The 25,294-nt window shown below is 70.6% G+C and overlaps 10 non-coding genes across 10 annotated transcripts; all 10 read left to right on the top strand.

Annotated features, from left to right (window-relative positions):
* Positions 1–1,231: 1,231 nt before the first annotated feature.
* Positions 1,232–1,323, top strand: LOC146406556 (small nucleolar RNA SNORD116). The gene has a single exon (XR_014833219.1). It is a non-coding gene; the product is annotated as a small nucleolar RNA SNORD116 (small nucleolar RNA).
* A 2,549-nt stretch (positions 1,324–3,872) lies between these two features.
* Positions 3,873–3,964, top strand: LOC146406555 (small nucleolar RNA SNORD116). The gene has a single exon (XR_014833218.1). It is a non-coding gene; the product is annotated as a small nucleolar RNA SNORD116 (small nucleolar RNA).
* Positions 3,965–6,502: 2,538 nt separating this feature from the next.
* LOC146406554 (small nucleolar RNA SNORD116) lies at positions 6,503–6,594 on the top strand. The gene has a single exon (XR_014833212.1). It is a non-coding gene; the product is annotated as a small nucleolar RNA SNORD116 (small nucleolar RNA).
* A 2,535-nt stretch (positions 6,595–9,129) lies between these two features.
* On the top strand, positions 9,130–9,221 carry LOC146406553 (small nucleolar RNA SNORD116). The gene has a single exon (XR_014833208.1). It is a non-coding gene; the product is annotated as a small nucleolar RNA SNORD116 (small nucleolar RNA).
* A 2,537-nt stretch (positions 9,222–11,758) lies between these two features.
* On the top strand, positions 11,759–11,850 carry LOC146406552 (small nucleolar RNA SNORD116). Its single transcript, XR_014833207.1, has one exon. It is a non-coding gene; the product is annotated as a small nucleolar RNA SNORD116 (small nucleolar RNA).
* A 2,540-nt stretch (positions 11,851–14,390) lies between these two features.
* LOC146406551 (small nucleolar RNA SNORD116) lies at positions 14,391–14,482 on the top strand. Its single transcript, XR_014833206.1, has one exon. It is a non-coding gene; the product is annotated as a small nucleolar RNA SNORD116 (small nucleolar RNA).
* Positions 14,483–17,022: 2,540 nt separating this feature from the next.
* On the top strand, positions 17,023–17,114 carry LOC146406550 (small nucleolar RNA SNORD116). The gene has a single exon (XR_014833198.1). It is a non-coding gene; the product is annotated as a small nucleolar RNA SNORD116 (small nucleolar RNA).
* A 2,540-nt stretch (positions 17,115–19,654) lies between these two features.
* LOC146406549 (small nucleolar RNA SNORD116) lies at positions 19,655–19,746 on the top strand. The gene has a single exon (XR_014833197.1). It is a non-coding gene; the product is annotated as a small nucleolar RNA SNORD116 (small nucleolar RNA).
* A 2,540-nt stretch (positions 19,747–22,286) lies between these two features.
* On the top strand, positions 22,287–22,378 carry LOC146406548 (small nucleolar RNA SNORD116). Its single transcript, XR_014833196.1, has one exon. It is a non-coding gene; the product is annotated as a small nucleolar RNA SNORD116 (small nucleolar RNA).
* Positions 22,379–24,918: 2,540 nt separating this feature from the next.
* LOC146406547 (small nucleolar RNA SNORD116) lies at positions 24,919–25,010 on the top strand. Its single transcript, XR_014833190.1, has one exon. It is a non-coding gene; the product is annotated as a small nucleolar RNA SNORD116 (small nucleolar RNA).
* Positions 25,011–25,294: the final 284 nt, after the last annotated feature.

The following is a 25,294-nucleotide window of genomic DNA, read 5'->3' as shown; positions in this document are numbered from 1 at the left end:
GTCCCGGTTGGTGTGTGGTCGGGACTGGGAGGGGCTTGGTGCGGGCGGGAACCGCCGGGTAGCGACCACGTCTCGTCAGGGGGTTCGTGCCTGCTGCTGGGCACGGGAACGGCTCCGGGGGGGTCTTACGGGCGCTGAGGGGATTCCGCATCATGGAGAGGTCAAGGGGAGTTGGTGGCCGTCACCCTTCGTCAGGGCAGGGTAGCATCAGTGCGCCCGTGCTGGGGTTCCTGGAGAGCCGGCTGGCACGGACAGACTCTTGTGAGGGCAAGTGGCTGATCGTGCGTCGGATGGGTCCAGCAAAGGAGAGAAAGCTTCGGCGCGCGCGCGCTCGCCAGGGAAAGGGTGACAGCGGGTGGGACCGAGAGGGAGAGAGAGAGAGGGAGAGAACAAAGGAAGAGAGAGGGTTTCCGCAGGGGCGGTGAGTCCTGGCGGAAGTCCTGAGGCAGAGGAGGTGCCAGGGGTTTGGGTTTCCCGGTCGTGTCGGGGGTGTGGCGCAGGTTGCCCCAGTGGGCCTGAATGTGCCTCCGTGGGGCACCTTGTTGCCGTGTTGGGGGGCGGGGAGCCGGCCTTGGGGATCCATCTTTCGGGCCCTGGGACGTGGGAGAATGCCGGGGCCTCTCTCTGTGCCCCTGGCACGCCTCTGTGCAGGCCGGGCCTGCACCACCCCCCGCCCGGCCCCCAGGCAGGGTCCGTGTGGCTGCAGACACCCAGAGAGAGGGGAGGCTGGGGAGGCTGGGGAGCCGTGGCAGCCCGATGCAGTGCGGGTCTCCAGGTGGAGGGGCCCTGGTCCCCTGGCGCCAGCGTGGCCCTTCCTCCTTGTGGAAACCCTTGTGGTGTGTGTGCTCTCTCGCCCTGACCCAGGAGAGCAGCATGGCGGACCCCTGATCTTGTGGCGTGCCACCGCGCGAGGCCGAGGAGCTCCCGCAGCCCAGTGCGCGTGGCGTCCTTGTCGCGGCTCTGTGGAGACCTGGCGATGGTGAGCGGCCCCTGTCCTCAGTGGTGGAGAACTCGCCCTTGGGGCGCTCGTCTGTCCGGAGCCCCAGGCCAGCCCCGCTTCTCGCGGGCTTTGGCCCCGGCAGGCCAGCTCCGGGGGCGTGAGGGGGAGCGTCCCGTCCTGCCCAGTGGCTCGTCTGTCTGGGCACGCCCCCAAACGCTGCCGTGATGGAGCGGGTGGGATGTCCAGGTGCGGAGGCCGTGAATTTGCCTTGCGGCGGCGGAGCCCGTGCTCGGATCGATGATGACTCCCTCTAAAGCATTCCTTGGAAATCTGAACAAAATGAGTGAGAACTCACTACCGTCTCCTCATCGAAACTGAGGTCCGGCACGTGGCGGCCACCGGGGGCTCGGGGGTAGATGGGCCCTTGGCCTTGGGGCCTCTGGGTGTCAGCAGCCACTCGGGTGAGGTCTGGGGAAGGCGGCCGCCTGCCGGGCCCAGGAAGCATGGGGCCCGTCGCCCGGCGCTGGCCTCGGGGGCGAGGCCGCGTGCCCGAGCGTGCTGGAGATCCCGGGCGGCCTCCCGCCGGCCTTGGGGGGTTTCGCAAGCCGTCGCGGGGGCCGAAATTTGGGCCCGGCCCGCGAGGCAAGTGTGCGGCCCTAGGGCCCCAGGGGGCGTCCTGGCCCAGGCCGGGCGCCCTTCTCAGGATGCTGTGGGGAGACGGGATCCCGGCAGGGTAGTGTTCTCTTTCTGCTCTGGGGACCCCTGAGGGCCACCTGCTGCAGGGGGTCTGTGGTAGCGGGGGCCCTTGGATCAGGGCCGTCCCCCATGGGAGGGGGGCAGCCTGGGAACCCCTGAGGGCGCTCCCCTGGGACGTCCAGGGATGTTGGGGCGGAGGCTGGGGCTGGGTGGCGAGAAGGGGGCAGCTGAAGTGGTGAGCGACAGGCGGGCAGAGGGAGCCTGCCGGGGACGTGGGTGGACAGGCCCACGTCTGGATGGGCGAGGGGCTCTGGAGGAGGTGCCCTGGCCTCAAGTGGGATGGCGTCAGCGGCTGTGGGAGGCCCGGGTAGGCAAGGACCGCGCGGGCAGGGGCGGGGACGGTCTTGCATGTGGCCTCTCCTCTGGGAGGCGTGGCTCCCCGTGGGGGTCTGGGGAAGGCAGCCGCCAGGTCCCTGGGCCTCGGCGCGGACCGCACCTTGGGGGGGTCCTTTGGGAGGCCACGGGTCGGAGTCCTTCCCGGTGCACGGTCTCCCTCTCCCTGGAGGGTGCGATGCCGAGCCCTTGGACGCCCTGGAGGGGGTGGTCTGCCCGGCAGAGCGAGCCACCCGCGCCGCGTGGAGCGCTTCGCCCAGGTCGCCGCGCGGGGGCCTGGGCAGAGCGGGGAGGTCGGCGGCCAGGGACGTCTCTCAGCTGGCAGTGCCTGGGAGGCTGCTCGGGGCGGGTGTCCGGGTCCTGCGGCGGGCGGCTGGATGGCGAGCGGAGACGGGAGGCCTGGGCTTGGGCAGCGGTGGCGGTGTCCTGGCCCCGCCGGTGACGGAGGGCTTTGATGAGGCCCGGCGGCCGCGTGCTTGCCAGGACGGCCCGGGGCTTGAGGCCCTGGAAGGCCTGGCCCGTTCAGGAGTCCCGGCTGTTTGGGGGAATGTCCCACGCCCTGTGGGGATTTGAGCTGTGTCTCCCAGCCGACTTGGGTGTCCCGGTTGGTGTGTGGTCGGGACTGGGAGGGGCTTGGTGCGGGCGGGAACCGCCGGGTAGCGACCACGTCTCGTCAGGGGGTTCGTGCCTGCTGCTGGGCACGGGAACGGCTCCGGGGGGGTCTTACGGGCGCTGAGGGGATTCCGCATCATGGAGAGGTCAAGGGGAGTTGGTGGCCGTCACCCTTCGTCAGGGCAGGGTAGCATCAGTGCGCCCGTGCTGGGGTTCCTGGAGAGCCGGCTGGCACGGACAGACTCTTGTGAGGGCAAGTGGCTGATCGTGCGTCGGATGGGTCCAGCAAAGGAGAGAAAGCTTCGGCGCGCGCGCGCTCGCCAGGGAAAGGGTGACAGCGGGTGGGACCAAGAGGGAGAGAGAGAGAGGGAGAGAACAAAGGAAGAGAGAGGGTTTCCGCAGGGGCGGTGAGTCCTGGCGGAAGTCCTGAGGCAGAGGAGGTGCCAGGGGTTTGGGTTTCCCGGTCGTGTCGGGGGTGTGGCGCAGGTTGCCCCAGTGGGCCTGAATGTGCCTCCGTGGGGCACCTTGTTGCCGTGTTGGGGGGCGGGGAGCCGGCCTTGGGGATCCATCTTTCGGGCCCTGGGACGTGGGAGAAGAATGCCGGGGCCTCTCTCTGTGCCCCTGGCACGCCTCTGTGCAGGCCGGGCCTGCACCACCCCCCGCGCCCGTCCCCCAGGCAGGGTCCGTGTGGCTGCAGACACCCAGAGAGAGGGGAGGCTGGGGAGGCTGGGGAGGCTGGGGAGCCGTGGCAGCCCGATGCAGTGCGGGTCTCCAGGTGGAGGGGCCCTGGTCCCCTGGCGCCAGCGTGGCCCTTCCTCCTTGTGGCAACCCTTGTGGTGTGTGTGCTCTCTCGCCCTGACCCAGGAGAGCAGCATGGCGGACCCCTGATCTTGTGGCGTGCCACCGAGCGAGGCCGAGGAGCTCCCGCAGCCCAGTGGGCGTGGCGTCCTTGTCGCGGCTCTGTGGAGACCTGGCGATGGTGAGCGGCCCCTGTCCTCAGTGGTGGAGAACTCGCCCTTGGGGCGCTCGTCTGTCCGGAGCCCCGGGCCAGCCCCGCTTCTCGCGGGCTTTGGCCCCGGCAGGCCAGCTCCGGGGGCGTGAGGGGGAGCGTCCCGTCCTGCCCAGTGGCTCGTCTGTCTGGGCACGCCCCCAAACGCTGCCGTGATGGAGCGGGTGGGATGTCCAGGTGCGGAGGCCGTGAATTTGCCTTGCGGCGGCGGAGCCCGTGCTCGGATCGATGATGACTCCCTCTAAAGCATTCCTTGGAAATCTGAACAAAATGAGTGAGAACTCACTACCGTCTCCTCATCGAAACTGAGGTCCGGCACGTGGCGGCCACCGGGGGCTCGGGGGTAGATGGGCCCTTGGCCTTGGGGCCTCTGGGTGTCAGCAGCCACTCGGGTGAGGTCTGGGGAAGGCGGCCGCCTGCCGGGCCCAGGAAGCATGGGGCCCGTCGCCCGGCGCTGGCCTCGGGGGCGAGGCCGCGTGCCCGAGCGTGCTGGAGATCCCGGGCGGCCTCCCGCCGGCCTTGGGGGGTTTCGCAAGCCGTCGCGGGGGCCGAAATTTGGGCCCGGCCCGCGAGGCAAGTGTGCGGCCCTAGGGCCCCAGGGGGCGTCCTGGCCCAGGCCGGGCGCCCTTCTCAGGATGCTGTGGGGAGACGGGATCCCGGCAGGGTAGTGTTCTCTTTCTGCTCTGGGGACCCCTGAGGGCCACCTGCTGCAGGGGGTCTGTGGTAGCGGGGGCCCTTGGATCAGGGCCGTCCCCCATGGGAGGGGGGCAGCCTGGGAACCCCTGAGGGCGCTCCCCTGGGACGTCCAGGGATGTTGGGGCGGAGGCTGGGGCTGGGTGGCGAGAAGGGGGCAGCTGAAGTGGTGAGCGACAGGCGGGCAGAGGGAGCCTGCCGGGGACGTGGGTGGACAGGCCCACGTCTGGATGGGCGAGGGGCTCTGGAGGAGGTGCCCTGGCCTCAAGTGGGATGGCGTCAGCGGCTGTGGGAGGCCCGGGTAGGCAAGGACCGCGCGGGCAGGGGCGGGGACGGTCTTGCATGTGGCCTCTCCTCTGGGAGGCGTGGCTCCCCGTGGGGGTCTGGGGAAGGCAGCCGCCAGGTCCCTGGGCCGCGGCGCGGACCGCACCTTGGGGGGGTCCTTTGGGAGGCCACGGGTCGGAGTCCTTCCCGGTGCACGGTCTCCCTCTCCCTGGAGGGTGCGATGCCGAGCCCTTGGACGCCCTGGAGGGGGTGGTCTGCCCGGCAGAGCGAGCCACCCGCGCCGCGTGGAGCGCTTCGACCAGGTCGCCGCGCGGGGGCCTGTGCAGAGCGGGGAGGTCGGCGGCCAGGGACGTCTCTCAGCTGGCAGTGCCTGGGAGGCTGCTCGGGGCGGGTGTCCGGGTCCTGCGGCGGGCGGCTTGATGGCGAGCGGAGACGGGAGGCCTGGGCTTGGGCAGCGGTGGCGGTGTCCTGGCCCCGACGGTGACGGAGGGCTTTGATGAGGCCCGGCGGCCGCGTGCTTGCCAGGAAGGCCCGGGGCTTGAGGCCCTGGAAGGCCTGGCCCGTTCAGGAGTCCCGGCTGTTTGGGGGAATGTCCCACGCCCTGTGGGGATTTGAGCCGTGTCTCCCGGCCGACTTGGGTGTCCCGGTTGGTGTGTGGTCGGGACTGGGAGGGGCTTGGTGCGGGCGGGAACTGCCGGGTAGCGACCACGTCTCGTCAGGGGGTTCGTGCCTGCTGCTGGGCACGGGAACGGCTCCGGGGGGGTCTTACGGGCGCTGAGGGGATTCCGCATCATGGAGAGGTCAAGGGGAGTTGGTGGCCGTCACCCTCCGTCAGGGCAGGGTAGCATCAGTGCGCCCGTGCTGGGGTTCCTGGAGAGCCGGCTGGCACGGACAGACTCTTGTGAGGGCAAGTGGCTGATCGTGCGTTGGATGGGTCCAGCAAAGGAGAGAAAGCTTCGGCGCGCGCGCGCTCGCCAGGGAAAGGGTGACAGCGGGTGGGACCGAGAGGGAGAGAGAGAGAGGGAGAGAACAAAGGAAGAGAGAGGGTTTCCGCAGGGGCGGTGAGTCCTGGCGGAAGTCCTGAGGCAGAGGAGGTGCCAGGGGTTTGGTTTTCCCGGTCGTGTCGGGGGTGTGGCGCAGGTTGCCCCAGTGGGCCTGAATGTGCCTCCGTGGGGCACCTTGTTGCCGTGTTGGGGGGCGGGGAGCCGGCCTTGGGGATCCATCTTTCGGGCCCTGGGACGTGGGAGAAGAATGCCGGGGCCTCTCTCTGTGCCCCTGGCACGCCTCTGTGCAGGCCGGGCCTGCACCACCCCCCGCCCGGCCCCCAGGCAGGGTCCGTGTGGCTGCAGACACCCAGAGCGAGGGGAGGCTGGGGAGGCTGGGGAGCCGTGGCAGCCCGATGCAGTGCGGGTCTCCAGGTGGAGGGGCCCTGGTCCCCTGGCGCCAGCGTGGCCCTTCCTCCTTGTGGAAACCCTTGTGGTGTGTGTGCTCTCTCGCCCTGACCCAGGAGAGCAGCATGGCGGACCCCTGATCTTGTGGCGTGCCACCGCGCGAGGCCGAGGAGCTCCCGCAGACCAGTGGGCGTGGCGTCCTTGTCGCGGCTCTGTGGAGACCTGGCGATGGTGAGCGGCCCCTGTCCTCAGTGGTGGAGAACTCGCCCTTGGGGCGCTCGTCTGTCCGGAGCCCCGGGCCACCCCCGCTTCTCGCGGGCTTTGGCCCCGGCAGGCCAGCTCCGGTGGCGTGAGGGGGAGCGTCCCGTCCTGCCCAGTGGCTCGTCTGTCTGGGCACGCCCCCAAACGCTGCCGTGATGGAGCGGGTGGGATGTCCAGGTGCGGAGGCCGTGAATTTGCCTTGCGGCGGCGGAGCCCGTGCTCGGATCGATGATGACTCCCTCTAAAGCATTCCTTGGAAATCTGAACAAAATGAGTGAGAACTCACTACCGTCTCCTCATCGAAACTGAGGTCCGGCACGTGGCGGCCACCGGGGGCTCGGGGGTAGATGGGCCCTTGGCCTTGGGGCCTCTGGGTGTCAGCAGCCACTCGGGTGAGGTCTGGGGAAGGCGGCCGCCTGCCGGGCCCAGGAAGCATGGGGCCCGTCGCCCGGCGCTGGCCTCGGGGGCGAGGCCGCGTGCCCGAGCGTGCTGGAGATCCCGGGCGGCCTCCCGCCGGCCTTGGGGGGTTTCGCAAGCCGTCGCGGGGGCCGAAATTTGGGCCCGGCCCGCGAGGCAAGTGTGCGGCCCTAGGGCCCCAGGGGGCGTCCTGGCCCAGGCCGGGCGCCCTTCTCAGGATGCTGTGGGGAGACGGGATCCCGGCAGGGTAGTGTTCTCTTTCTGCTCTGGGGACCCCTGAGGGCCACCTGCTGCAGGGGGTCTGTGGTAGCGGGGGCCCTTGGATCAGGGCCGTCCCCCATGGGAGGGGGGCAGCCTGGGAACCCCTGAGGGCGCTCCCCTGGGACGTCCAGGGATGTTGGGGCGGAGGCTGGGGCTGGGTGGCGAGAAGGGGGCAGCTGAAGTGGTGAGCGACAGGCGGGCAGAGGGAGCCTGCCGGGGACGTGGGTGGACAGGCCCACGTCTGGATGGGCGAGGGGCTCTGGAGGAGGTGCCCTGGCCTCAAGTGGGATGGCGTCAGCGGCTGTGGGAGGCCCGGGTAGGCAAGGACCGCGCGGGCAGGGGCGGGGACGGTCTTGCATGTGGCCTCTCCTCTGGGAGGCGTGGCTCCCCGTGGGGGTCTGGGGAAGGCAGCCGCCAGGTCCCTGGGCCGCGGCGCGGACCGCACCTTGGGGGGGTCCTTTGGGAGGCCACGGGTCGGAGTCCTTCCCGGTGCACGGTCTCCCTCTCCCTGGAGGGTGCGATGCCGAGCCCTTGGACGCCCTGGAGGGGGTGGTCTGCCCGGCAGAGCGAGCCACCCGCGCCGCGTGGAGCGCTTCGCCCAGGTCGCCGCGCGGGGGCCTGGGCAGAGCGGGGAGGTCGGCGGCCAGGGACGTCTCTCAGCTGGCAGTGCCTGGGAGGCTGCTCGGGGCGGGTGTCCGGGTCCTGCGGCGGGCGGCTTGATGGCGAGCGGAGACGGGAGGCCTGGGCTTGGGCAGCGGTGGCGGTGTCCTGGCCCCGCCGGTGACGGAGGGCTTTGATGAGGCCCGGCGGCCGCGTGCTTGCCAGGAAGGCCCGGGGCTTGAGGCCCTGGAAGGCCTGGCCCGTTCAGGAGTCCCGGCTGTTTGGGGGAATGTCCCACGCCCTGTGGGGATTTGAGCCGTGTCTCCCGGCCGACTTGGGTGTCCCGGTTGGTGTGTGGTCGGGACTGGGAGGGGCTTGGTGCGGGCGGGAACCGCCGGGTAGCGACCACGTCTCGTCAGGGGGTTCGTGCCTGCTGCTGGGCACGGGAACGGCTCCGGGGGGGTCTTACGGGCGCTGAGGGGATTCCGCATCATGGAGAGGTCAAGGGGAGTTGGTGGCCGTCACCCTCCGTCAGGGCAGGGTAGCATCAGTGCGCCCGTGCTGGGGTTCCTGGAGAGCCGGCTGGCACGGACAGACTCTTGTGAGGGCAAGTGGCTGATCGTGCGTTGGATGGGTCCAGCAAAGGAGAGAAAGCTTCGGCGCGCGCGCGCTCGCCAGGGAAAGGGTGACAGCGGGTGGGACCGAGAGGGAGAGAGAGAGAGGGAGAGAACAAAGGAAGAGAGAGGGTTTCCGCAGGGGCGGTGAGTCCTGGCGGAAGTCCTGAGGCAGAGGAGGTGCCAGGGGTTTGGTTTTCCCGGTCGTGTCGGGGGTGTGGCGCAGGTTGCCCCAGTGGGCCTGAATGTGCCTCCGTGGGGCACCTTGTTGCCGTGTTGGGGGGCGGGGAGCCGGCCTTGGGGATCCATCTTTCGGGCCCTGGGACGTGGGAGAATGCCGGGGCCTCTCTCTGTGCCCCTGGCACGCCTCTGTGCAGGCCGGGCCTGCACCACCCCCCGCCCGGCCCCCAGGCAGGGTCCGTGTGGCTGCAGACACCCAGAGCGAGGGGAGGCTGGGGAGGCTGGGGAGCCGTGGCAGCCCGATGCAGTGCGGGTCTCCAGGTGGAGGGGCCCTGGTCCCCTGGCGCCAGCGTGGCCCTTCCTCCTTGTGGAAACCCTTGTGGTGTGTGTGCTCTCTCGCCCTGACCCAGGAGAGCAGCATGGCGGACCCCTGATCTTGTGGCGTGCCACCGAGCGAGGCCGAGGAGCTCCCGCAGCCCAGTGCGCGTGGCGTCCTTGTCGCGGCTCTGTGGAGACCTGGCGATGGTGAGCGGCCCCTGTCCTCAGTGGTGGAGAACTCGCCCTTGGGGCGCTCGTCTGTCCGGAGCCCCGGGCCACCCCCGCTTCTCGCGGGCTTTGGCCCCGGCAGGCCAGCTCCGGGGGCGTGAGGGGGAGCGTCCCGTCCTGCCCAGTGGCTCGTCTGTCTGGGCACGCCCCCAAACGCTGCCGTGATGGAGCGGGTGGGATGTCCAGGTGCGGAGGCCGTGAATTTGCCTTGCGGCGGCGGAGCCCGTGCTCGGATCGATGATGACTCCCTCTAAAGCATTCCTTGGAAATCTGAACAAAATGAGTGAGAACTCACTACCGTCTCCTCATCGAAACTGAGGTCCGGCACGTGGCGGCCACCGGGGGCTCGGGGGTAGATGGGCCCTTGGCCTTGGGGCCTCTGGGTGTCAGCAGCCACTCGGGTGAGGTCTGGGGAAGGCGGCCGCCTGCCGGGCCCAGGAAGCATGGGGCCCGTCGCCCGGCGCTGGCCTCGGGGGCGAGGCCGCGTGCCCGAGCGTGCTGGAGATCCCGGGCGGCCTCCCGCCGGCCTTGGGGGGTTTCGCAAGCCGTCGCGGGGGCCGAAATTTGGGCCCGGCCCGCGAGGCAAGTGTGCGGCCCTAGGGCCCCAGGGGGCGTCCTGGCCCAGGCCGGGCGCCCTTCTCAGGATGCTGTGGGGAGACGGGATCCCGGCAGGGTAGTGTTCTCTTTCTGCTCTGGGGACCCCTGAGGGCCACCTGCTGCAGGGGGTCTGTGGTAGCGGGGGCCCTTGGATCAGGGCCGTCCCCCATGGGAGGGGGGCAGCCTGGGAACCCCTGAGGGCGCTCCCCTGGGACGTCCAGGGATGTTGGGGCGGAGGCTGGGGCTGGGTGGCGAGAAGGGGGCAGCTGAAGTGGTGAGCGACAGGCGGGCAGAGGGAGCCTGCCGGGGACGTGGGTGGACAGGCCCACGTCTGGATGGGCGAGGGGCTCTGGAGGAGGTGCCCTGGCCTCAAGTGGGATGGCGTCAGCGGCTGTGGGAGGCCCGGGTAGGCAAGGACCGCGCGGGCAGGGGCGGGGACGGTCTTGCATGTGGCCTCTCCTCTGGGAGGCGTGGCTCCCCGTGGGGGTCTGGGGAAGGCAGCCGCCAGGTCCCTGGGCCGCGGCGCGGACCGCACCTTGGGGGGGTCCTTTGGGAGGCCACGGGTCGGAGTCCTTCCCGGTGCACGGTCTCCCTCTCCCTGGAGGGTGCGATGCCGAGCCCTTGGACGCCCTGGAGGGGGTGGTCTGCCCGGCAGAGCGAGCCACCCGCGCCGCGTGGAGCGCTTCGCCCAGGTCGCCGCGCGGGGGCCTGGGCAGAGCGGGGAGGTCGGCGGCCAGGGACGTCTCTCAGCTGGCAGTGCCTGGGAGGCTGCTCGGGGCGGGTGTCCGGGTCCTGCGGCGGGCGGCTTGATGGCGAGCGGAGACGGGAGGCCTGGGCTTGGGCAGCGGTGGCGGTGTCCTGGCCCCGCCGGTGACGGAGGGCTTTGATGAGGCCCGGCGGCCGCGTGCTTGCCAGGACGGCCCGGGGCTTGAGGCCCTGGAAGGCCTGGCCCGTTCAGGAGTCCCGGCTGTTTGGGGGAATGTCCCACGCCCTGTGGGGATTTGAGCCGTGTCTCCCGGCCGACTTGGGTGTCCCGGTTGGTGTGTGGTCGGGACTGGGAGGGGCTTGGTGCGGGCGGGAACCGCCGGGTAGCGACCACGTCTCGTCAGGGGGTTCGTGCCTGCTGCTGTGCACGGGAACGGCTCCGGGGGGGTCTTACGGGCGCTGAGGGGATTCCGCATCATGGAGAGGTCAAGGGGAGTTGGTGGCCGTCACCCTCCGTCAGGGCAGGGTAGCATCAGTGCGCCCGTGCTGGGGTTCCTGGAGAGCCGGCTGGCACGGACAGACTCTTGTGAGGGCAAGTGGCTGATCGTGCGTCGGATGGGTCCAGCAAAGGAGAGAAAGCTTCGGCGCGCGCGCGCTCGCCAGGGAAAGGGTGACAGCGGGTGGGACCGAGAGGGAGAGAGAGAGAGGGAGAGAACAAAGGAAGAGAGAGGGTTTCCGCAGGGGCGGTGAGTCCTGGCGGAAGTCCTGAGGCAGAGGAGGTGCCAGGGGTTTGGGTTTCCCGGTCGTGTCGGGGGTGTGGCGCAGGTTGCCCCAGTGGGCCTGAATGTGCCTCCGTGGGGCACCTTGTTGCCGTGTTGGGGGGCGGGGAGCCGGCCTTGGGGATCCATCTTTCGGGCCCTGGGACGTGGGAGAATGCCGGGGCCTCTCTCTGTGCCCCTGGCACGCCTCTGTGCAGGCCGGGCCTGCACCACCCCCCGCGCCCGTCCCCCAGGCAGGGTCCGTGTGGCTGCAGACACCCAGAGCGAGGGGAGGCTGGGGAGGCTGGGGAGCCGTGGCAGCCCGATGCAGTGCGGGTCTCCACGTGGAGGGGCCCTGGTCCCCTGGCGCCAGCGTGGCCCTTCCTCCTTGTGGAAACCCTTGTGGTGTGTGTGCTCTCTCGCCCTGACCCAGGAGAGCAGCATGGCGGACCCCTGATCTTGTGGCGTGCCACCGAGCGAGGCCGAGGAGCTCCCGCAGCCCAGTGGGCGTGGCGTCCTTGTCGCGGCTCTGTGGAGACCTGGCGATGGTGAGCGGCCCCTGTCCTCAGTGGTGGAGAACTCGCCCTTGGGGCGCTCGTCTGTCCGGAGCCCCGGGCCACCCCCGCTTCTCGCGGGCTTTGGCCCCGGCAGGCCAGCTCCGGGGGCGTGAGGGGGAGCGTCCCGTCCTGCCCAGTGGCTCGTCTGTCTGGGCACGCCCCCAAACGCTGCCGTGATGGAGCGGGTGGGATGTCCAGGTGCGGAGGCCGTGAATTTGCCTTGCGGCGGCGGAGCCCGTGCTCGGATCGATGATGACTCCCTCTAAAGCATTCCTTGGAAATCTGAACAAAATGAGTGAGAACTCACTACCGTCTCCTCATCGAAACTGAGGTCCGGCACGTGGCGGCCACCGGGGGCTCGGGGGTAGATGGGCCCTTGGCCTTGGGGCCTCTGGGTGTCAGCAGCCACTCGGGTGAGGTCTGGGGAAGGCGGCCGCCTGCCGGGCCCAGGAAGCATGGGGCCCGTCGCCCGGCGCTGGCCTCGGGGGCGAGGCCGCGTGCCCGAGCGTGCTGGAGATCCCGGGCGGCCTCCCGCCGGCCTTGGGGGGTTTCGCAAGCCGTCGCGGGGGCCGAAATTTGGGCCCGGCCCGCGAGGCAAGTGTGCGGCCCTAGGGCCCCAGGGGGCGTCCTGGCCCAGGCCGGGCGCCCTTCTCAGGATGCTGTGGGGAGACGGGATCCCGGCAGGGTAGTGTTCTCTTTCTGCTCTGGGGACCCCTGAGGGCCACCTGCTGCAGGGGGTCTGTGGTAGCGGGGGCCCTTGGATCAGGGCCGTCCCCCATGGGAGGGGGGCAGCCTGGGAACCCCTGAGGGCGCTCCCCTGGGACGTCCAGGGATGTTGGGGCGGAGGCTGGGGCTGGGTGGCGAGAAGGGGGCAGCTGAAGTGGTGAGCGACAGGCGGGCAGAGGGAGCCTGCCGGGGACGTGGGTGGACAGGCCCACGTCTGGATGGGCGAGGGGCTCTGGAGGAGGTGCCCTGGCCTCAAGTGGGATGGCGTCAGCGGCTGTGGGAGGCCCGGGTAGGCAAGGACCGCGCGGGCAGGGGCGGGGACGGTCTTGCATGTGGCCTCTCCTCTGGGAGGCGTGGCTCCCCGTGGGGGTCTGGGGAAGGCAGCCGCCAGGTCCCTGGGCCGCGGCGCGGACCGCACCTTGGGGGGGTCCTTTGGGAGGCCACGGGTCGGAGTCCTTCCTGGTGCACGGTCTCCCTCTCCCTGGAGGGTGCGATGCCGAGCCCTTGGACGCCCTGGAGGGGGTGGTCTGCCCGGCAGAGCGAGCCACCCGCGCCGCGTGGAGCGCTTCGCCCAGGTCGCCGCGCGGGGGCCTGGGCAGAGCGGGGAGGTCGGCGGCCAGGGACGTCTCTCAGCTGGCAGTGCCTGGGAGGCTGCTCGGGGCGGGTGTCCGGGTCCTGCGGCGGGCGGCTGGATGGCGAGCGGAGACGGGAGGCCTGGGCTTGGGCAGCGGTGGCGGTGTCCTGGCCCCGCCGGTGACGGAGGGCTTTGATGAGGCCCGGCGGCCGCGTGCTTGCCAGGAAGGCCCGGGGCTTGAGGCCCTGGAAGGCCTGGCCCGTTCAGGAGTCCCGGCTGTTTGGGGGAATGTCCCACGCCCTGTGGGGATTTGAGCCGTGTCTCCCGGCCGACTTGGGTGTCCCGGTTGGTGTGTGGTCGGGCCTGGGACGGGCGTGGTGCGGGCGGGAACCGCCGGGTAGCGACCACGTCTCGTCAGGGGGTTCGTGCCTGCTGCTGGGCACGGGAACGGCTCCGGGGGGGTCTTACGGGCGCTGAGGGGATTCCGCATCATGGAGAGGTCAAGGGGAGTTGGTGGCCGTCACCCTTCGTCAGGGCAGGGTAGCATCAGTGCGCCCGTGCTGGGGTTCCTGGAGAGCCGGCTGGCACGGACAGACTCTTGTGAGGGCAAGTGGCTGATCGTGCGTCGGATGGGTCCAGCAAAGGAGAGAAAGCTTCGGCGCGCGCGCGCTCGCCAGGGAAAGGGTGACAGCGGGTGGGACCGAGAGGGAGAGAGAGAGAGGGAGAGAACAAAGGAAGAGAGAGGGTTTCCGCAGGGGCGGTGAGTCCTGGCGGAAGTCCTGAGGCAGAGGAGGTGCCAGGGGTTTGGGTTTCCCGGTCGTGTCGGGGGTGTGGCGCAGGTTGCCCCAGTGGGCCTGAATGTGCCTCCGTGGGGCACCTTGTTGCCGTGTTGGGGGGCGGGGAGCCGGCCTTGGGGATCCATCTTTCGGGCCCTGGGACGTGGGAGAAGAATGCCGGGGCCTCTCTCTGTGCCCCTGGCACGCCTCTGTGCAGGCCGGGCCTGCACCACCCCCCGCGCCCGTCCCCCAGGCAGGGTCCGTGTGGCTGCAGACACCCAGAGAGAGGGGAGGCTGGGGAGGCTGGGGAGCCGTGGCAGCCCGATGCAGTGCGGGTCTCCAGGTGGAGGGGCCCTGGTCCCCTGGCGCCAGCGTGGCCCTTCCTCCTTGTGGCAACCCTTGTGGTGTGTGTGCTCTCTCGCCCTGACCCAGGAGAGCAGCATGGCGGACCCCTGATCTTGTGGCGTGCCACCGAGCGAGGCCGAGGAGCTCCCGCAGCCCAGTGGGCATGGCGTCCTTGTCGCGGCTCTGTGGAGACCTGGCGATGGTGAGCGGCCCCTGTCCTCAGTGGTGGAGAACTCGCCCTTGGGGCGCTCGTCTGTCCGGAGCCCCGGGCCACCCCCGCTTCTCGCGGGCTTTGGCCCCGGCAGGCCAGCTCCGGGGGCGTGAGGGGGAGCGTCCCGTCCTGCCCAGTGGCTCGTCTGTCTGGGCACGCCCCCAAACGCTGCCGTGATGGAGCGGGTGGGATGTCCAGGTGCGGAGGCCGTGAATTTGCCTTGCGGCGGCGGAGCCCGTGCTCGGATCGATGATGACTCCCTCTAAAGCATTCCTTGGAAATCTGAACAAAATGAGTGAGAACTCACTACCGTCTCCTCATCGAAACTGAGGTCCGGCACGTGGCGGCCACCGGGGGCTCGGGGGTAGATGGGCCCTTGGCCTTGGGGCCTCTGGGTGTCAGCAGCCACTCGGGTGAGGTCTGGGGAAGGCGGCCGCCTGCCGGGCCCAGGAAGCATGGGGCCCGTCGCCCGGCGCTGGCCTTGGGGGAGAGGCCGCGTGCCCGAGCGTGCTGGAGATCCCGGGCGGCCTCCCGCCGGCCTTGGGGGGTTTCGCAAGCCGTCGCGGGGGCCGAAATTTGGGCCCGGCCCGCGAGGCAAGTGTGCGGCCCTAGGGCCCCAGGGGGCGTCCTGGCCCAGGCCGGGCGCCCTTCTCAGGATGCTGTGGGGAGACGGGATCCCGGCAGGGTAGTGTTCTCTTTCTGCTCTGGGGACCCCTGAGGGCCACCTGCTGCAGGGGGTCTGTGGTAGCGGGGGCCCTTGGATCAGGGCCGTCCCCCATGGGAGGGGGGCAGCCTGGGAACCCCTGAGGGCGCTCCCCTGGGACGTCCAGGGATGTTGGGGCGGAGGCTGGGGCTGGGTGGCGAGAAGGGGGCAGCTGAAGTGGTGAGCGACAGGCGGGCAGAGGGAGCCTGCCGGGGACGTGGGTGGACAGGCCCACGTCTGGATGGGCGAGGGGCTCTGGAGGAGGTGCCCTGGCCTCAAGTGGGATGGCGTCAGCGGCTGTGGGAGGCCCGGGTAGGGAAGGACCGCGCGGGCAGGGGCGGGGACGGTCTTGCATGTGGCCTCTCCTCTGGGAGGCGTGGCTCCCCGTGGGGGTCTGGGGAAGGCAGCCGCCAGGTCCCTGGGCCGCGGCGCGGACCGCACCTTGGGGGGGTCCTTTGGGAGGCCACGGGTCGGAGTCCTTCCCGGTGCACGGTCTCCCTCTCCCTGGAGGGTGCGATGCCGAGCCCTTGGACGCCCTGGAGGGGGTGGTCTGCCCGGCAGAGCGAGCCACCCGCGCCGCGTGGAGCGCTTCGCCCAGGTCGCCGCGCGGGGGCCTGGGCAGAGCGGGGAGGTCGGCGGCCAGGGACGTCTCTCAGCTGGCAGTGCCTGGGAGGCTGCTCGGGGCGGGTGTCCGGGTCCTGCGGCGGGCGGCTGGATGGCGAGCGGAGACGGGAGGCCTGGGCTTGGGCAGCGGTGGCGGTGTCCTGGCCCCGCCGGTGACGGAGGGCTTTGATGAGGCCCGGCGGCCGCGTGCTTGCCAGGAAGGCCCGGGGCTTGAGGCCCTGGAAGGCCTGGCCCGTTCAGGAGTCCCGGCTGTTTGGGGGAATGTCCCACGCCCTGTGGGGATTTGAGCCGTGTCTCCCGGCCGACTTGGGTGTCCCGGTTGGTGTGTGGTCGGGACTGGGAGGGGCTTGGTGCGGGCGGGAACCGCCGGGTAGCGACCACGTCTCGTCAGGGGGTTCGTGCCTGCTTCTGGGCACGGGAACGGCTCCGGGGGGGTCTTACGGGCGCTGAGGGGATTCCGCATCATGGAGAGGTCAAGGGGAGTTGGTGGCCGTCACCCTTCGTCAGGGCAGGGTAGCATCAGTGCGCCCGTGCTGGGGTTCCTGGAGAGCCGGCTGGCACGGACAGACTCTTGTGAGGGCAAGTGGCTGATCGTGCGTCGGATGGGTCCAGCAAAGGAGAGAAAGCTTCGGCGCGCGCGCGCTCGCCAGGGAAAGGGTGACAGCGGGTGGGACCGAGAGGGAGAGAGAGAGAGGGAGAGAACAAAGGAAGAGAGAGGGTTTCCGCAGGGGCGGTGAGTCCTGGCGGAAGTCCTGAGGCAGAGGAGGTGCCAGGGGTTTGGGTTTCCCGGTCGTGTCGGGGGTGTGGCGCAGGTTGCCCCAGTGGGCCTGAATGTGCCTCCGTGGGGCACCTTGTTGCCGTGTTGGGGGGCGGGGAGCCGGCCTTGGGGATCCATCTTTCGGGCCCTGGGACGTGGGAGAAGAATGCCGGGGCCTCTCTCTGTGCCCCTGGCACGCCTCTGTGCAGGCCGGGCCTGCACCACCCCCCGCGCCCGTCCCCCAGGCAGGGTCCGTGTGGCTGCAGACACCCAGAGAGAGGGGAGGCTGGGGAGGCTGGGGAGCCGTGGCAGCCCGATGCAGTGCGGGTCTCCAGGTGGAGGGGCCCTGGTCCCCTGGCGCCAGCGTGGCCCTTCCTCCTTGTGGCAACCCTTGTGGTGTGTGTGCTCTCTCGCCCTGACCCAGGAGAGCAGCATGGCGGACCCCTGATCTTGTGGCGTGCCACCGAGCGAGGCCGAGGAGCTCCCGCAGCCCAGTGGGCGTGGCGTCCTTGTCGCGGCTCTGTGGAGACCTGGCGATGGTGAGCGGCCCCTGTCCTCAGTGGTGGAGAACTCGCCCTTGGGGCGCTCGTCTGTCCGGAGCCCCGGGCCAGCCCCGCTTCTCGCGGGCTTTGGCCCCGGCAGGCCAGCTCCGGGGGCGTGAGGGGGAGCGTCCCGTCCTGCCCAGTGGCTCGTCTGTCTGGGCACGCCCCCAAACGCTGCCGTGATGGAGCGGGTGGGATGTCCAGGTGCGGAGGCCGTGAATTTGCCTTGCGGCGGCGGAGCCCGTGCTCGGATCGATGATGACTCCCTCTAAAGCATTCCTTGGAAATCTGAACAAAATGAGTGAGAACTCACTACCGTCTCCTCATCGAAACTGAGGTCCGGCACGTGGCGGCCACCGGGGGCTCGGGGGTAGATGGGCCCTTGGCCTTGGGGCCTCTGGGTGTCAGCAGCCACTCGGGTGAGGTCTGGGGAAGGCGGCCGCCTGCCGGGCCCAGGAAGCATGGGGCCCGTCGCCCGGCGCTGGCCTCGGGGGAGAGGCCGCGTGCCCGAGCGTGCTGGAGATCCCGGGCGGCCTCCCGCCGGCCTTGGGGGGTTTCGCAAGCCGTCGCGGGGGCCGAAATTTGGGCCCGGCCCGCGAGGCAAGTGTGCGGCCCTAGGGCCCCAGGGGGCGTCCTGGCCCAGGCCGGGCGCCCTTCTCAGGATGCTGTGGGGAGACGGGATCCCGGCAGGGTAGTGTTCTCTTTCTGCTCTGGGGACCCCTGAGGGCCACCTGCTGCAGGGGGTCTGTGGTAGCGGGGGCCCTTGGATCAGGGCCGTCCCCCATGGGAGGGGGGCAGCCTGGGAACCCCTGAGGGCGCTCCCCTGGGACGTCCAGGGATGTTGGGGCGGAGGCTGGGGCTGGGTGGCGAGAAGGGGGCAGCTGAAGTGGTGAGCGACAGGCGGGCAGAGGGAGCCTGCCGGGGACGTGGGTGGACAGGCCCAGGTCTGGATGGGCGAGGGGCTCTGGAGGAGGTGCCCTGGCCTCAAGTGGGATGGCGTCAGCGGCTGTGGGAGGCCCGGGTAGGGAAGGACCGCGCGGGCAGGGGCGGGGACGGTCTTGCATGTGGCCTCTCCTCTGGGAGGCGTGGCTCCCCGTGGGGGTCTGGGGAAGGCAGCCGCCAGGTCCCTGGGCCGCGGCGCGGACCGCACCTTGGGGGGGTCCTTTGGGAGGCCACGGGTCGGAGTCCTTCCCGGTGCACGGTCTCCCTCTCCCTGGAGGGTGCGATGCCGAGCCCTTGGACGCCCTGGAGGGGGTGGTCTGCCCGGCAGAGCGAGCCACCCGCGCCGCGTGGAGCGCTTCGCCCAGGTCGCCGCGCGGGGGCCTGGGCAGAGCGGGGAGGTCGGCGGCCAGGGACGTCTCTCAGCTGGCAGTGCCTGGGAGGCTGCTCGGGGCGGGTGTCCGGGTCCTGCGGCGGGCGGCTGGATGGCGAGCGGAGACGGGAGGCCTGGGCTTGGGCAGCGGTGGCGGTGTCCTGGCCCCGCCGGTGACGGAGGGCTTTGATGAGGCCCGGCGGCCGCGTGCTTGCCAGGAAGGCCCGGGGCTTGAGGCCCTGGAAGGCCTGGCCCGTTCAGGAGTCCCGGCTGTTTGGGGGAATGTCCCACGCCCTGTGGGGATTTGAGCCGTGTCTCCCGGCCGACTTGGGTGTCCCGGTTGGTGTGTGGTCGGGACTGGGAGGGGCGTGGTGCGGGCGGGAACCGCCGGGTAGCGACCACGTCTCGTCAGGGGGTTCGTGCCTGCTGCTGGGCACGGGAACGGCTCCGGGGGGGTCTTACGGGCGCTGAGGGGATTCCGCATCATGGAGAGGTCAAGGGGAGTTGGTGGCCGTCACCCTTCGTCAGGGCAGGGTAGCATCAGTGCGCCCGTGCTGGGGTTCCTGGAGAGCCGGCTGGCACGGACAGACTCTTGTGAGGGCAAGTGGCTGATCGTGCGTCGGATGGGTCCAGCAAAGGAGAGAAAGCTTCGGCGCGCGCGCGCTCGCCAGGGAAAGGGTGACAGCGGGTGGGACCGAGAGGGAGAGAGAGAGAGGGAGAGAACAAAGGAAGAGAGAGGGTTTCCACAGGGGCGGTGAGTCCTGGCGGAAGTCCTGAGGGAGAGGAGGTGCCAGGGGTTTGGGTTTCCCGGTCGTGTCGGGGGTGTGGCGCAGGTTGCCCCAGTGGGCCTGAATGTCCCTCCGTGGGGCACCTTGTTGCCGTGTTGGGGGGCGGGGAGCCGGCCTTGGGGATCCATCTTTCGGGCCCTGGGACGTGGGAGAAGAATGCCGGGGCCTCTCTCTGTGCCCCTGGCACGCCTCTGTGCAGGCCGGGCCTGCACCACCCCCCGCGCCCGTCCCCCAGGCAGGGTCCGTGTGGCTGCAGACACCCAGAGAGAGGGGAGGCTGGGGAGGCTGGGGAGCCGTGGCAGCCCGATGCAGTGCGGGTCTCCAGGTGGAGGGGCCCTGGTCCCCTGGCGCCAGCGTGGCCCTTCCTCCTTGTGGAAACCCTTGTGGTGTGTGTGCTCTCTCGCCCTGACCCAGGAGAGCAGCATGGCGGACCCCTGATCTTGTGGCGTGCCACCGCGCGAGGCCGAGGAGCTCCCGCAGCCCAGTGGGCGTGGCGTCCTTGTCGCGGCTCTGTGGAGACCTGGCGATGGTGAGCGGCCCCTGTCCTCAGTGGTGGAGAACTCGCCCTTGGGGCGCTCGTCTGTCCGGAGCCCCGGGCCAGCCCCGCTTCTCGCGGGCTTTGGCCCCGGCAGGCCAGCTCCGGGGGCGTGAGGGGGAGCGTCCCGTCCTGCCCAGTGGCTCGTCTGTCTGGGCACGCCCCCAAACGCTGCCGTGATGGAGCGGGTGGGATGTCCAGGTGCGGAGGCCGTGAATTTGCCTTGCGGCGGCGGAGCCCGTGCTCGGATCGATGATGACTCCCTCTAAAGCATTCCTTGGAAATCTGAACAAAATGAGTGAGAACTCACTACCGTCTCCTCATCGAAACTGAGGTCCGGCACGTGGCGGCCACCGGGGGCTCGGGGGTAGATGGGCCCTTGGCCTTGGGGCCTCTGGGTGTCAGCAGCCACTCGGGTGAGGTCTGGGGAAGGCGGCCGCCTGCCGGGCCCAGGAAGCATGGGGCCCGTCGCCCGGCGCTGGCCTCGGGGGAGAGGCCGTGTGCCCGAGCGTGCTGGAGATCCCGGGCGGCCTCCCGCCGGCCTTGGGGGGTTTCGCAAGCCGTCGCGGGGGCCGAAATTTGGGCCCGGCCCGCGAGGCAAGTGTGCGGCCCTAGGGCCCCAGGGGGCGTCCTGGCCCAGGCCGGGCGCCCTTCTCAGGATGCTGTGGGGAGACGGGATCCCGGCAGGGTAGTGTTCTCTTTCTGCTCTGGGGACCCCTGAGGGCCACCTGCTGCAGGGGGTCTGTGGTAGCGGGGGCCCTTGGATCAGGGCCGTCCCCCATGGGAGGGGGGCAGCCTGGGAACCCCTGAGGGCGCTCCCCTGGGACGTCCAGGGATGTTGGGGCGGAGGCTGGGGCTGGGTGGCGAGAAGGGGGCAGCTGAAGTGGTGAGCGACAGGCGGGCAGAGGGAGCCTGCCGGGGACGTGGGTGGACAGGCCCACGTCTGGATGGGCGAGGGGCTCTGGAGGAGGTGCCCTGGCCTCAAGTGGGATGGCGTCAGCGGCTGTGGGAGGCCCGGGTAGGCAAGGACCGCGCGGGCAGGGGCGGGGACGGTCTTGCATGTGGCCTCTCCTCTGGGAGGCGTGGCTCCCCGTGGGGGTCTGGGGAAGGCAGCCGCCAGGTCCCTGGGCCGCGGCGCGGACCGCACCTTGGGGGGGTCCTTTGGGAGGCCACGGGTCGGAGTCCTTCCCGGTGCACGGTCTCCCTCTCCCTGGAGGGTGCGATGCCGAGCCCTTGGACGCCCTGGAGGGGGTGGTCTGCCCGGCAGAGCGAGCCACCCGCGCCGCGTGGAGCGCTTCGCCCAGGTCGCCGCGCGGGGGCCTGGGCAGAGCGGGGAGGTCGGCGGCCAGGGACGTCTCTCAGCTGGCAGTGCCTGGGAGGCTGCTCGGGGCGGGTGTCCGGGTCCTGCGGCGGGCGGCTGGATGGCGAGCGGAGACGGGAGGCCTGGGCTTGGGCAGCGGTGGCGGTGTCCTGGCCCCGCCGGTGACGGAGGGCTTTGATGAGGCCCGGCGGCCGCGTGCTTGCCAGGAAGGCCCGGGGCTTGAGGCCCTGGAAGGCCTGGCCCGTTCAGGAGTCCCGGCTGTTTGGGGGAATGTCCCACGCCCTGTGGGGATTTGAGCCGTGTCTCCCGGCCGACTTGGGTGTCCCGGTTGGTGTGTGGTCGGGACTGGGAGGGGCGTGGTGCGGGCGGGAACCGCCGGGTAGCGACCACGTCTCGTCAGGGGGTTCGTGCCTGCTGCTGGGCACGGGAACGGCTCCGGGGGGGTCTTACGGGCGCTGAGGGGATTCCGCATCATGGAGAGGTCAAGGGGAGTTGGTGGCCGTCACCCTTCGTCAGGGCAGGGTAGCATCAGTGCGCCCGTGCTGGGGTTCCTGGAGAGCCGGCTGGCACGGACAGACTCTTGTGAGGGCAAGTGGCTGATCGTGCGTCGGATGGGTCCAGCAAAGGAGAGAAAGCTTCGGCGCGCGCGCGCTCGCCAGGGAAAGGGTGACAGCGGGTGGGACCGAGAGGGAGAGAGAGAGAGGGAGAGAACAAAGGAAGAGAGAGGGTTTCCACAGGGGCGGTGAGTCCTGGCGGAAGTCCTGAGGGAGAGGAGGTGCCAGGGGTTTGGGTTTCCCGGTCGTGTCGGGGGTGTGGCGCAGGTTGCCCCAGTGGGCCTGAATGTCCCTCCGTGGGGCACCTTGTTGCCGTGTTGGGGGGCGGGGAGCCGGCCTTGGGGATCCATCTTTCGGGCCCTGGGACGTGGGAGAAGAATGCCGGGGCCTCTCTCTGTGCCCCTGGCACGCCTCTGTGCAGGCCGGGCCTGCACCACCCCCCGCGCCCGTCCCCCAGGCAGGGTCCGTGTGGCTGCAGACACCCAGAGAGAGGGGAGGCTGGGGAGGCTGGGGAGCCGTGGCAGCCCGATGCAGTGCGGGTCTCCAGGTGGAGGGGCCCTGGTCCCCTGGCGCCAGCGTGGCCCTTCCTCCTTGTGGAAACCCTTGTGGTGTGTGTGCTCTCTCGCCCTGACCCAGGAGAGCAGCATGGCGGACCCCTGATCTTGTGGCGTGCCACCGCGCGAGGCCGAGGAGCTCCCGCAGACCAGTGGGCGTGGCGTCCTTGTCGCGGCTCTGTGGAGACCTGGCGATGGTGAGCGGCCCCTGTCCTCAGTGGTGGAGAACTCGCCCTTGGGGCGCTCGTCTGTCCGGAGCCCCGGGCCAGCCCCGCTTCTCGCGGGCTTTGGCCCCGGCAGGCCAGCTCCGGGGGCGTGAGGGGGAGCGTCCCGTCCTGCCCAGTGGCTCGTCTGTCTGGGCACGCCCCCAAACGCTGCCGTGATGGAGCGGGTGGGATGTCCAGGTGCGGAGGCCGTGAATTTGCTTTGCGGCGGCGGAGCCCGTGCTCGGATCGATGATGACTCCCTCTAAAGCATTCCTTGGAAATCTGAACAAAATGAGTGAGAACTCACTACCGTCTCCTCATCGAAACTGAGGTCCGGCACGTGGCGGCCACCGGGGGCTCGGGGGTAGATGGGCCCTTGGCCTTGGGGCCTCTGGGTGTCAGCAGCCACTCGGGTGAGGTCTGGGGAAGGCGGCCGCCTGCCGGGCCCAGGAAGCATGGGGCCCGTCGCCCGGCGCTGGCCTCGGGGGCGAGGCCGCGTGCCCGAGCGTGCTGGAGATCCCGGGCGGCCTCCCGCCGGCCTTGGGGGGTTTCGCAAGCCGTCGCGGGGGCCGAAATTTGGGCCCGGCCCGCGAGGCAAGTGTGCGGCCCTAGGGCCCCAGGGGGCGTCCTGGCCCAGGCCGGGCGCCCTTCTCAGGATGCTGTGGGGAGACGGGATCCCGGCAGGGTAGTGTTCTCTTTCTGCTCTGGGGACCCCTGAGGGCCACCTGCTGCAGGGGGTCTGTGGTAGCGGGGGCCCTTGGATCAGGGCCGTCCCCCATGGGAGGGGGGCAGCCTGGGAACCCCTGAGGGCGCTCCCCTGGGACGTCCAGGGATGTTGGGGCGGAGGCTGGGGCTGGGTGGCGAGAAGGGGGCAGCTGAAGTGGTGAGCGACAGGCGGGCAGAGGGAGCCTGCCGGGGACGTGGGTGGACAGGCCCACGTCTGGATGGGCGAGGGGCTCTGGAGGAGGTGCCCTGGCCTCAAGTGGGATGGCGTCAGCGGCTGTGGGAGGCCCGGGTAGGCAAGGACCGCGCGGGCAGGGGCGGGGACGGTCTTGCATGTGGCCTCTCCTCTGGGAGGCGTGGCTCCCCGTGGGGGTCTGGGGAAGGCAGCCGCCAGGTCCCTGGGCCGCGGCGCGGACCGCACCTTGGGGGGGTCCTTTGGGAGGCCACGGGTCGGAGTCCTTCCCGGTGCACGGTCTCCCTCTCCCTGGAGGGTGCGATGCCGAGCCCTTGGACGCCCTGGAGGGGGTGGTCTGCCCGGCAGAGCGAGCCACCCGCGCCGCGTGGAGCGCTTCGCCCAGGTCGCCGCGCGGGGGCCTGGGCAGAGCGGGGAGGTCGGCGGCCAGGGACGTCTCTCAGCTGGCAGTGCCTGGGAGGCTGCTCGGGGCGGGTGTCCGGGTCCTGCGGCGGGCGGCTGGATGGCGAGCGGAGACGGGAGGCCTGGGCTTGGGCAGCGGTGGCGGTGTCCTGGCCCCGCCGGTGACGGAGGGCTTTGATGAGGCCCGGCGGCCGCGTGCTTGCCAGGAAGGCCCGGGGCTTGAGGCCCTGGAAGGCCTGGCCCGTTCAGGAGTCCCGGCTGTTTGGGGGAATGTCCCACGCCCTGTGGGGATTTGAGCCGTGTCTCCCGGCCGACTTGGGTGTCCCGGTTGGTGTGTGGTCGGGACTGGGAGGGGCGTGGTGCGGGCGGGAACCGCCGGGTAGCGACCACGTCTCGTCAGGGGGTTCGTGCCTGCTGCTGGGCACGGGAACGGCTCCGGGGGGGTCTTACGGGCGCTGAGGGGATTCCGCATCATGGAGAGGTCAAGGGGAGTTGGTGGCCGTCACCCTTCGTCAGGGCAGGGTAGCATCAGTGCGCCCGTGCTGGGGTTCCTGGAGAGCCGGCTGGCACGGACAGACTCTTGTGAGGGCAAGTGGCTGATCGTGCGTCGGATGGGTCCAGCAAAGGAGAGAAAGCTTCGGCGCGCGCGCGCTCGCCAGGGAAAGGGTGACAGCGGGTGGGACCGAGAGGGAGAGAGAGAGAGGGAGAGAACAAAGGAAGAGAGAGGGTTTCCACAGGGGCGGTGAGTCCTGGCGGAAGTCCTGAGGGAGAGGAGGTGCCAGGGGTTTGGGTTTCCCGGTCGTGTCGGGGGTGTGGCGCAGGTTGCCCCAGTGGGCCTGAATGTCCCTCCGTGGGGCACCTTGTTGCCGTGTTGGGGGGCGGGGAGCCGGCCTTGGGGATCCATCTTTCGGGCCCTGGGACGTGGGAGAAGAATGCCGGGGCCTCTCTCTGTGCCCCTGGCACGCCTCTGTGCAGGCCGGGCCTGCACCACCCCCCGCGCCCGTCCCCCAGGCAGGGTCCGTGTGGCTGCAGACACCCAGAGAGAGGGGAGGCTGGGGAGGCTGGGGAGCCGTGGCAGCCCGATGCAGTGCGGGTCTCCAGGTGGAGGGGCCCTGGTCCCCTGGCGCCAGCGTGGCCCTTCCTCCTTGTGGAAACCCTTGTGGTGTGTGTGCTCTCTCGCCCTGACCCAGGAGAGCAGCATGGCGGACCCCTGATCTTGTGGCGTGCCACCGCGCGAGGCCGAGGAGCTCCCGCAGACCAGTGGGCGTGGCGTCCTTGTCGCGGCTCTGTGGAGACCTGGCGATGGTGAGCGGCCCCTGTCCTCAGTGGTGGAGAACTCGCCCTTGGGGCGCTCGTCTGTCCGGAGCCCCGGGCCAGCCCCGCTTCTCGCGGGCTTTGGCCCCGGCAGGCCAGCTCCGGGGGCGTGAGGGGGAGCGTCCCGTCCTGCCCAGTGGCTCGTCTGTCTGGGCACGCCCCCAAACGCTGCCGTGATGGAGCGGGTGGGATGTCCAGGTGCGGAGGCCGTGAATTTGCCTTGCGGCGGCGGAGCCCGTGCTCGGATCGATGATGACTCCCTCTAAAGCATTCCTTGGAAATCTGAACAAAATGAGTGAGAACTCACTACCGTCTCCTCATCGAAACTGAGGTCCGGCACGTGGCGGCCACCGGGGGCTCGGGGGTAGATGGGCCCTTGGCCTTGGGGCCTCTGGGTGTCAGCAGCCACTCGGGTGAGGTCTGGGGAAGGCGGCCGCCTGCCGGGCCCAGGAAGCATGGGGCCCGTCGCCCGGCGCTGGCCTCGGGGGAGAGGCCGTGTGCCCGAGCGTGCTGGAGATCCCGGGCGGCCTCCCGCCGGCCTTGGGGGGTTTCGCAAGCCGTCGCGGGGGCCGAAATTTGGGCCCGGCCCGCGAGGCAAGTGTGCGGCCCTAGGGCCCCA

The sequence above is a fragment of the Sus scrofa genome, chromosome 1, assembly GCF_054392235.1.
Source record: "Sus scrofa isolate SSC_HxYL_T2T_F1_AM1 chromosome 1, Sscrofa_HxYL_maternal_Yorkshire_Landrace_v2.0, whole genome shotgun sequence".
Lineage (NCBI taxonomy): Eukaryota > Metazoa > Chordata > Mammalia > Artiodactyla > Suidae > Sus > Sus scrofa.
Note: the sequence above shows the minus strand (reverse complement) of the source record. Positions and strands in the feature narration are given on the sequence as shown.